The sequence below is a fragment of the Cygnus olor genome, chromosome 6 (assembly GCF_009769625.2).
Source record: "Cygnus olor isolate bCygOlo1 chromosome 6, bCygOlo1.pri.v2, whole genome shotgun sequence".
NCBI lineage: Eukaryota > Metazoa > Chordata > Aves > Anseriformes > Anatidae > Cygnus > Cygnus olor.
In genome coordinates, this window is record NC_049174.1 from 29,425,783 (window position 1) to 29,436,732 (window position 10,950).

The following is a 10,950-nucleotide window of genomic DNA, read 5'->3' on the forward strand; positions in this document are numbered from 1 at the left end:
GGATAATATTATGAGGAGAGACAAGGGGAGGAGGAGGGGGAAGGGGAAGGCGAGGATGGGGAGGGGAGAGACAGGGGAAGAGAAAAAAAAAAAAAAAAAAAAAAAGTTGAGATCTTCACGGTTTAAAAAAAAAAAAAAAAAAAAGGATAGAAGGAGAAAAGTGGTTGCAATTGGGTTGCGAGGCAGTTTGGGCTGCGGGGAGCCTGGGAGGGAGAGGTCAGAGTGCTGAGTTTGGGGAGGGAAGAGGGGGGTGCATTAGTAGGGCCTGATCCTGCTGCTCTCAGTCTCGCTTGGGGTGGAGACCCCCATCCCCTGCCCGGGTGGCTGGGGACCCTCGGCGAGGGGGGAGCGGGTGCATGCACCCCACCATCAGCTCCAAAGGTGGGATTGGCAGGGAGATGGCTGGTGGGTGCCAGGGAGCTGCTCTCGCCCACCCTGCTCCCAGGAGGAGCCTTTGTGTGTGCGGCGTGCCCAGCTCTCCTCTCCCACTCACCCCAGCCTGGGCGAGGGGTGAAAAGGCAGGGGGGCTTTTCCCAGTGCCAGGCTGTGCCCCTGACACCCCCAAACAGCAAGGGTTAACGCGTCCGGACAGGGAGCAGGAGGGAGGGCTGGGCTGCTTGTAAGAACTGTGTTAGATTCCTCTTTGGAAAAGTTCGCTGTTGCTCAGGGCATGCCAGAAAACAAGGGGAATTTTGCCATGCGAAGTCCAATTTGCACGTTTTAGCTCATTCTTCTTCTGCCTCTTGCCCTGCACAAAAGTGCGTGTGGGGGGGAGAAGTTTAAAAATAAAATAAAAAAAGACTTTGCAGTGTTCATCCTCTGTCCTGGACAGCTTGCGGTTTGCTGCCTTTTGTTCCACCGCTGCATTCCTCAGCGTTACAGCTCTCCGGGCCCTGGTCCTTTGCACTTGCCTCCCTCAGTGCTCATTCATTGCTAGGAGTGGGGAAGCTGGAAGCGTGGCAAAGGGAATCTCCAAAATTGCCTCGTGCAGCCCCGTGGCCAGCCCAGGCAGCTGTGCGCAGGGATGTTACACCTGGAGGAGCGGCTGGGAGATCGCTCCCCAGCACAAGCCCACGGTTATCTACCAGGGAAACTGGAAGGCACCAGGCAATTCTGGGTGAGGTTCACGGGCAATTCAAGTCACCCCCCCTTCCACACATGCACGCGCTCCTCCAGAGCCTCATATTCCCCAGGTTTCTTTTTAGATCAGGCAGCTATGCAGCTGCATTGCATGGATTTTGCCACTAGAATGCACCCTTATCTATGGTAAGAGGACGGGTGCTTGCTTAAAAACATTAACTCTTTCTTCACCAAAATTTCCCCGCTTAAGACTTTTTTTTTTTTTTTTGCACATCTCAGGTGTTCCTTGTTTTACTGCCTTCCTACCCCACGGGAGCTCTGGAGTAAGGATCAGCTCCCTGCCGTCCTTTTTTGACCCCCCTCTTTTCAAAAAAGAAGGCCACATTTCTGAGCTTTTTTTTCTCTTTCTCTCAGCCAGCAGGTTTTCCAGAGGTTTTATTTGATCATACCTGAACCTCTGCTTAGATCCCAGTTAACTGCTACAAAATAGGCACCCCTAAGGTAAGAAAAGCAACCCCTTTGGATTTTATCTAGAAGCATTATTAAATGGTTTCTCCAGTTGACACTTATGACTTTTACAGCATATTAATTGCATCCTGCTGCTGATTTTTATGAGGCTCTGCTGCTGGTCTGACCGGGTGCCTTGCAGAAAATAGCACCGGGCAGAGGAGCACTTCTCACCTGGAGATTTGGAGATTTTTTTTTGTCACTTTGTGACAGGGCAGGAGAGAGTTGGCTTTCCTTTTTCTCTCCGCCACCCTGTAAGAAACAGAGTTTCCCAAATAATTTCTGCTGCGGAGACTGCAAGAGTATGGAGAGGGGTGGCGGGGAGGTTTCCCTCCCACTCCAGCCTGCAGGACACAAAGCGGCGAGGCGTGTAGGGAGCTGCCTCCATGCAGCCCAGCTGCAAGCCCTGGCACAGGAGAATTGGGCACGGTTGGATTGCTACGGGGCAGGGATCCTGCGAGGCAGCCCCAGGGAAGCTGCCCTAATTTCGGGCTGCCTGGGAGCTGTCTCCCGGGCTTTCAGAGCAGGCCACATCCAAGTGGTGTGAAGTTGTCCTGAGGCCACCCTCGCTTCCCTCCTACGCTGAGCTGAGAGGCTGTGTCGGGACCTTTATCCATCACAGTGCACCTGGAAACTCTGTCAGACGCTCAACCAGGGGAAGGTAAAGTTTTAGCCATGAGACGTGCCCTGATAACAGGTTTTCTGCCAAAATATTTAAGTGGCCTTAACCATGAGGATCCATACTCCTGAGCCCACGAGTAGGGATGGAGTTGCAGATGAACGCTTGGTGTGTGCCATCATGCTCCTCACAAGGGCTCGCTTCTTGACATTTGTGCTGATGCTCCAAAAAAACCCACTGCCCTGGGAACAAAAGAGAGCAATGGGGCAGTGTACGGCTGGTCACGAGCTGTAGCAGAGCCCACAGCTCATGAAGATCTCATTTCTCCTGGCTTTTTCTCTTCCAGGGGAGATCACAATGATGTTTTATGTTTAAAAGACATGCTTTCTTATTTTGGGGGAATGAACAAGAGGAAACCAAGGTTTCTGTTAGTGTCTGTTAATATACTTCATTGCTATAGGCTCTATTTGTTACATATGGCTCCTTCTTGGAAAAAAAGAAAAAAGGAAAAAAAAAAAAGAGAAGTAGTCATTTGGAAAAGAGTTACCATTCTTTATATCTCAGATACGTCACACTTCATTACGATACTCTCTGTAATGTGCAAAAGCACTGACTTTCCTGGGCATGATAATGAAGATGAAACGTGCTTTAATCAGTTTGGGCTAATCTGTGTGTTTTGGAGGCACTCAGAACATCAAACAAGTTCAGGCAATCTAGAAAGATTAAGGGCTGAATCACAGATACATGAATGAGATTTTTTTTTCTTCTCCCTCCAAAACCACTGTCCAGTTGGTATAGATCTGAAACTCATTAGGAAAATAATGCTTATACAGGAGATTTTTTTTTTTCATGTGCAAGTATTAAAAAACACCAACAGGTTGTGAAATCAGGTGCCTCAAGCATCATTACGAAAAGAGCCGATATTTCATCCTTAGTGCAAAAAATCCCAGAGGGCAAAATGACAAGTGACAAAAGTGGAACTGATGGGGCAAGCCTGGGGGAGAAGCACAAAAAGGGAAGATGGGCAACAGCAGGCAGTGCAGATACCAACATGCTACTTCACTTCGCGTGGAGACTGGGTTGAGAGTTGGGAGTAAAATCGGATTCCTTCCCAAGATGTTTGTCCTTCTCTTGGATGGTGCCTCCATCCCTGCAATGCTAACCCCAAGAGGTGTTCACAGCTTCACGCCAGGAGCCCCTTTCCAGCAGGCGCGAGCAGCCCGCGCTGCAGCGGTGGGTGTAGTAGAGCTAGCGAGGGCTAGGTGGCATACTGGATTCGTTGGAGTCACCTCCAAGGACTTCCTTCCACATCCAGCAAGGGCTAGGCTGAATGAAATTATCTCTTTGCAGGCAGCTTTCTGTGTCATTAAAAAAACAAAGCAACCGATGCTTCCAGTGAAGACAGCATCAATGTTTTCCTTTCTAACATGCCTCATGGGGGTATCAATTTTAAACCGCATGTAGGAATGGAGTCTCCCCTCACCAGATCAGCGCCTGGGTGTTCTGCGTGCCTGGGTTGGCTCCGTTTCACGTTATCAAGGCTCGGCTGCCAAGATTTCCAGCGATGCCTGGTGACTGGGGTGCCTCCATCTCCCATTGCTACCCAAGTCACCTTGCAAGGTGTGGGGGACATCAGCTCCTGCGCATCGCAAGGCCCTTTTGCAAGAGCCAGAGCTTAAAGCCTGTACTGGATATTTAAACGATAGAGGCAGAACTTGCTCAGGGGACAAATTCCTCTTGCCTGAGCACAGACGAAATTAGTTTCTTTTGCTAACAGGGAAAAGACAGATGTTTCATCACGAGCAGACAGCAGAGGTTCCCCTTTGCGCCTTCCCGGCCGGTGCAGAGAGCTGAGGCCTTTGCCTTGCTCGAAGGGCCTGAGCGGGGTCCTTGAGCGTGGGCAAGTGGCTCGGTGTCCCCCAGGCACACACGTGGGGCCATTTTCCCCCTCCCAGCCCCGCGGGCACGGACCTGTGTACGCGGTTGTGCTTGCTTGGGATGTCAGGGCAGCGCAGTTTGTCTCTGGGGAGGAGGCTGGCCTAGTTCCAGAGGCTCGGGAGGGCCGGGGAGGAGTTGCAAAAGCAGCTTCATCTTCCCCTGTCTGCCACAGGGCCAGTGAGGCTCCTGTATATCAGAGGGAACCGGGTGGGTTCAGACAGCTGCCTTCGAAAGCGGTTGGGAATCTTCTTCTCGAGGTGCTCGGCAAGCTCAAAATATCCCCATGATTCGCTCGCTTTCCACCTCCACCTTCCCCCGCTCCGTGCTGCCCACATTCTTTTTTTGTTATTAATTGTTTTAGATTCAGACAATGCCTCTCCTTTGGCCTCAGGCAGGCGCACTGGCTGAATCACTAAAACACTTTAACACACATCTGCTGAGGCAGCAAAAATCGGTATCTCTCCTGCTCTCCTTTTTTTTTTTTTTTCCTCTCCCTTTCTCTGCCTCTCCAGTATCACAGTCAAAAGGTGACCGAGGCACAAAGTAGAGCTGGAATTGGCTGAAAAGAGAAAGTGCTCCCAGCTGAAGGGCAGAAAACACCTGCATCTAATAAAAACAAATGAGAAACATCATCAATAACCAGTAGAAAAAAAATGGCATAAATAAAAGGAAAAGTATAAATTCAGATGGTCTCTGGGAAACTTGAACAGATGCCCCAGCCTGCTGGCTTCTGGAGGTATTGTCTAGTTATTTGCCTTGTGATGCAGTGAAATACAGAGGGTTGCCATGTCTCTCTGGCATAGAGTAAGGAGCTTTAGAAAGCTTGCTGATGCCACGGTGATGGGTGGCTCATAAATAAGTCAGATTGTTTCCCTGGGGGGAGAGGGGCGTCTCCTGGAAGAAGCAAGCATCCTCTGAAGGGCTTTCCTTTTGTCGCCTGTAAAGCATTGCACATTTTGCTGGGAGCGTTAGGAAAAGGGTTTAGGGAAGCAAGCATGCTTGGAATTGACCAAGCAAACAGAGGTTTCTTACAGGTGTGCTCACTGTGATGTGGGGAGGCACTTTGCCTCCATGATCATGTACCTGCTGCCTGGCCCCATGAACTCGTGATAAGCGGTGGTTTATCTGCAGGAGATGACTCCTGACTGTGACCATCAGCTCCCTCCAAGCCTGCTGTGTCTGCTCACTCCTGAAGAGGTGTAATTTTCATAGAGAGCCCTGGGGTGGATATCTAGCTGCACCATTGAGAGGAGAGGCTATGGATGGCTTGGAGGCTTCCTAAAGGTGAGGAGACGTGACCTTTCCAGCCGGGCTCTGAGGAGAGCTCAGAAACCAGGCTGCCTTTTCTGCTGAAGTGCTGCAGAGGTTCCCTGGGGACATCCAAAATACTTGGGGTTTTGGGGATGGGAAGAACTGCCTGTGCCTTTTTATATTCCTTCTGACTAGGGAAAACTCCTTCCTTTCTTCTCCCTTCAGTTAGCGCACCTTGATTTCTTGCAGAACCTCCTGCTGTGTGATCAGAGGTCTGTGTATAGCCTCCTTTATTAAAGTTGTGCCACTCAAAGGACAGGTGAGATCCTCACCAATTTAATCCAGGCTGAGGCTTCATGGGGGCCTCAGCCTTCATGTTGTGAAAGAAAAATATCCTGTCTCCATCCCATCCCAGAAACTCACCCGAAGCCTCATCCCTGAAGGTCTGCAGAGCACTGTAAGGTCAGGAATACGTGTAGTCTTTTGGCGTCCTGCTGAGACGGTGGGGACAACAGCTTCTGTGATGGGGACGTAGGCTCATGCAAGACTTGATGGAGACGGACCCAAACCAGAGGGGCCCACAAACGCTGCTTGGATACATCCTCTTCTTAGCCGCCAGTAACTGGCCTGGATGTGGGCTCATGATTATATCCCTGAAGTAATTCCCTGGACTTCCCCTTGCCCCCACTCTATAATTATTCAGAGTTATTTTCTAATGGCTGTCCTGCCACTTGTTTTCTTTCTGGCTTTCTTCTTCTTCTGAGTAATGAAAACACATCAGTGGCCTTTTTCCAAGAACAGTTATTAAAGCAATCACCCCCGCCTGTCCCCCTCCCCTCGTTTAAAGCCTATCAAGCTCCATTGGATTTGTGGCCAGCGTTTGCATCGAATTACTATTTTGGGGTTGCCAAAAAAAGCACAACCAGAAAGTTTTTGGGGAAAAAAGTAAAAAAAGTTTAAAAAAAAAAAAAAAGTGGAGGAGAGAGAAAGTTATAATCTTCCCAGATCGCTATTAATTACGTTTACAATAATTACACTGTTCCGGACGGTTACACTGCTGACATGCAGGAGGATCAGCTCTTGCGGGGGAACCTGTGTGTGCATCTCATCTTTGCCTTTCCTCTAGAACAAGACTCGCAGCTGATGCTGGGATGCCTCCATCCCCAGCAGGCTGGAGAGGATAATGAGGGTGAATGGTTTCACCCACTCAGCGGCAAAGCTTGCTCCCATGAATGGGTCCCAGCTCAGCTTGCCAGTTTGCCTTCTCCTCTGAGGCCACATTTCAGTGCAATGTTTTGTTGGCCCATTCCCCTGACACTCCTGAGCATGAAAGAGGCTGGATGCAGGATGCAGGACTGGGGGTAACTGTCTAAAGCTGTTGTCCAAGACAAAGAAGAATCAAGGTACACCACCACCTGGTCATGCGCTGAGGTTGCCTCCATTCAAGTCTCCCAGGAATTTGCCCTTGCATGGATGGGTCTAATGCTCAACCACAGAGATTTCGAGCAGCCCTGGCGTGTCAGACCATTGCTGATTTATCCAGAGGGGTGTAGCGACTAGGGAAGAGAGCAGAGATGTCAAAAAGCATCAAGGTCTCTTCCAACCAGCCCCTTCTCCTGATGACTTTCTGAGGCCACCATCCTCCCCAGACTCCTGCAGTGCTGGGATCCCTAACAAGTCTCTCTCTAGCACCACAGTGCAAGTTATCATCTCCTCTCCTTGCCTCTGCTTGACAGTTCCTACTTGAAACCCCCCTCTCTTGTCCCAAGACAGAGGTGTGGGGATGTAAATACTCATCAGAAGCAAAACCTCAAAGGCATTAAAATAGCACATTTTGACAGTGACCCAGTTATCTGTGTTTTCAGAGCTGTCCCACTTCAGACCCATCAAAAGCTTTGGATCCCACATATTCTCACCTGGAATGTGATATATTTCATCCCTTACACCAAATGCCTTCCCAGAAACTGCATATCACACAGACCACTCGGTGAAGAGCACAAACACCCACTTACCAGTGGGGAAACATTTTTATACAACATCCACTTCATCTCCAGCCTGTGAATGCTGATCCTCAAGGGTAAGCTAAAATAATACTGACTCTTGAACTAAAATTCATAACTCTCCTGGCTGTGACAAATCACGGCCTCAACAAGAGATATTCATTTTATGGCATATTACAGCTTCTCTTACAATTTACCCGTCCCCCGGGATCCTAAAGGCAGTAATTATCTGTCTGTACATCCAGGACCAACAGCCTTCCCTCCTCCCCTTTTCCAGCATCCTTTTCCACTCTCCAGTTGCCGGCTCCCTTAACGCAGGCAGCTGCAGTCATCAAAGTGCTGAGCCATGTGTGGTGTTCGTAAGCCAAGGACAGATTTCTCCTGCACTCCTGACAAATGGCTTGCAGCAGCGCTCCCAAACTGTTGCCCCACTTCTGCTGTAGTAGCAAAAGCGCAGAGGTCAAGAGCTGTGGGATCTGCTAGCAGGCTGCTACCTCAACTCCCTCGCCTGGTTGGTGAAGGGAGACATTTTCACCCTGTGAACAAGAAGTCCTTTGCCTTGCACTTTGCTTTCGCTAGGAAACATCCCCACTCCTGTTTCTGCCCTTCTGGCCCTCCTGGTGGAGCCGAGCATTGCTCATGGATGATCCAGCAAGTCTTTGCCACCTTCCCAACCTCTGTGTGCCCTCTGACAAATGGCCCCTGGGACACACTGGCCCGAAGTGTTGAGAGTGGCCATAAAACCTTGTTTGAAAACCCATAAATCATTGTTTCACTCAGTATTAAAAGAAATACTAAAAATGTGGTATTAAAACATATATATATATATATAATTATATTTACTAATATATATATACATATATATAAAGGGCACATATGCATTATATATATATAAAGTATATATATTTTTTTCATTTACAGATATTTCACGTTAGGCTCAGAGAGAGAGGGAAAGGCAGATGCCTGTGCACTGGGTTGATGCTGACTCCTCGGAAAAGCCATCGGGAGGTTAAGCAGAGAACATAAGCGCCTTGGCCAGAGCCAGCACCCTCACGGAGCTGTGCTGGGAAATGGTTACGATTCCTGCACTTCTGCAGCCCGGGGAAATGCGGTGACTCAACACGCTCGTGCCAGTGGGCGACATCTCCGTGTCGTGATGCGTGTAAGCGCATCAGGAATCAATTGAGTATTCCCCCCGTGCGTCAGGCTGACAGGAACTCACTCAGACCAGAGGCATGCTCCGGCACATGTGACGTCGCGTCTTTGAAGGCACTGCTCGCAATGGTTTCGGGAAAATGCCAGCCAACTGTGGGCTGCTTGGCAAGAGGACAATAACGGGAACAGGGCAAAGAAACTGAGCCCTCCTATGATAGGAAATTCCAGGAGAGCTTCTCCATAGCAATGGGTCTCATGACTTGCTGGGATGCATGGCCCTTTGGTCACCATCCGCCTGTCTGGAACGAGTCTGGTGTGAATGATGCTCTTAGACACTGGGCTTCCTCTAGGGCAGCTAACTTGCATTTCAGATGAGATCCTGGGGATGAACAAGTATATGCAAAAAAGGCATCAGAGGAATATAGGCTCAAGAGGAATGAGCAGCAGCTTAACAGGGTAGACGTAAAAGAACACAGTGCCATGAGGAGCAGGCAAGTTGCAAGAGTTAGGAAGAGGAGTGGGGTTTTTCCTTTCCAGCAGCATGAGCGAGCTGGAGAGCTCTTTCTTGGTGCTGACATGTCACATTAGGAAGCTGCACAAGCAAATGAGCATCCTGGCAATGGCACCAACACTGCAGACATTCATATACCAGCATGATGGATTCTTCCTCAGAAGGACAAGAACTTAATCTATGAACAAAATGAATAAATTTCAGCCAAAGGAAAAAAAATCATGCCTCCCACTTGCCTTCATTTTTATGGCCCATTTGCATGCTTTTTCCAGAGTTTTCAGCAGCCTCCTCAATCTTCCTGCAGAAATCCCTCAGGACAGCCTGATCCAATATAAACTTTACTGTAGCTGCTTTCCCAGGTGACTGGCTCCTGTAGCTATTCTCTCTGCTCTCGCTCTGCCCAAAGCCACTACTTGCTGCCAAATCCTTGATGTTTTTCTGAGGTCCCCATGAATAGCACATGTGGCTTGATTTCCCATCTTTTCCTTTAAGCCCCCTTTGTCTGCCTCTTATAGTCTCAGGTTTTCAAAGAGTGGGCAGAGTTTTCCAGGCTTGCACTGTATGTCTTGCAGCCCACAGGAAGCCTCCTAAATCTGAACATATTTCAAGTGCAGTGGTGCTAGATGTCGGAGGGGTCCTATCTCCATCCTTCCACCACCTCATCCTTGACTTTACTCACACTCTTCCAAGTCAGTGTTGTAGCCCATATGCCCTGACAAACCATGCTTGGAGACTCCACCCCAGTTCTCCGTACATACCTAAAAGTTGGCTGTCTGGCTGAACGTACCTGTCGCGCTTCTTCATGGTTGAAGACAGGCGTGAGGGATCTGGGACTTTTGTTGGATGCTGAGAAATGCTGTCCTTTCCAGGACACTTGACTGAATAGTGACTGCTCCAGTGCCCTCAGGGCTAAAGCCTTCAGTCCTTCTTCCAAAAGAGTCCGACTTTTGTGCCTCGGACTGCATGGCTTTTCCGGCAGGCTCAGGAGCCCTTTGGCCAAGGGCTGCTTGGCTTCCAAGGCCGGGCAGGGGTGGATGGCTGCGGCCACCTGGGTACAGCTGCAGCCTGCATGGGATGGCTTAGGCTTGCTCATGCCCGCATCCATTCCAGCTGCTGGGTGAGCCAGAAAGGCTGCTCTTGTAGCTGAAAGGGTAGCTGGAGAGTGGCTGTGGACAAAGTTTGGAATGAGGACTTCTGTTCCTGGAGCGTCCTGGACACAGTTTTAACTGAGCAGGATACATGTGGCTGCCGAGTACCAACACTAATCTTTTTCCCCTCTACCATAACCAGTTTCCATAAGCATTGTGAGGCTCAGGAAAAGAAAAAACAAACAAACAAACAAACAAGAAGAAAAAAAAAAAACAAACAAAAAACCCAAACACAACCCTCTGTGGAAGGAACAGATTAGTTAAGCGAATACATTTCCTGTACATCAAATGGGCGAAGACATACAGGTTTCCCGGTTTCCAGGGCACTGTAAAATGAAACACAATAGCAAGGCGGAATGAGATTAATGGGAAAAATGTCATGCTCTGCTCTCAGCCAGAGCAGCCGCACCAAAAACAGTGGGACCACGCCAGTGGAGCTACGAGCAGGATTTTGCCTCAAGTCTGTTAAATGAGGACATTACCAGAGTACCAGATTACACAGCCGAGTTCTCTGAAACAAATCCTGCTAAAGCAGAAAGGATTTGTTAGAAGGCTGCAAGGTCAGGGAAGCAAGATTATTGGTTTAGCAGCCTTCTGCTGTGCTGGGGACCCCAGGCAATGGCAAGCGTGGTTCTGCCCAGCATTTCACGTCTTTTGCTTTGTCATTTAAAAACTTGTGAAAAGGAGAATGAGATGTTCTCCTTTCTTTCTCTTCAATATTTGCACAGTTGGAATCACTCT

At 49.2% G+C, this 10,950-nt stretch overlaps 2 long non-coding RNA genes across 3 annotated transcripts; both read left to right on the plus strand.

The window, feature by feature from the left end:
• Positions 1 to 93: 93 nt before the first annotated feature.
• LOC121072471 lies at positions 94 to 10,426 on the plus strand. 2 transcript variants are annotated; one of them, XR_005821237.1, is made up of 4 exons: positions 94 to 381; positions 1,495 to 1,581; positions 7,261 to 7,472; positions 8,317 to 10,426. It is a non-coding gene; the product is annotated as an uncharacterized LOC121072471 (long non-coding RNA). The 2 variants fall into 2 exon arrangements; XR_005821238.1 differs by lacking the exon at positions 7,261 to 7,472.
• Positions 2,516 to 7,253, plus strand: LOC121072472. The gene is made up of 3 exons (XR_005821239.1): positions 2,516 to 5,428; positions 5,645 to 5,714; positions 5,811 to 7,253. It is a non-coding gene; the product is annotated as an uncharacterized LOC121072472 (long non-coding RNA).
• Positions 10,427 to 10,950: the final 524 nt, after the last annotated feature.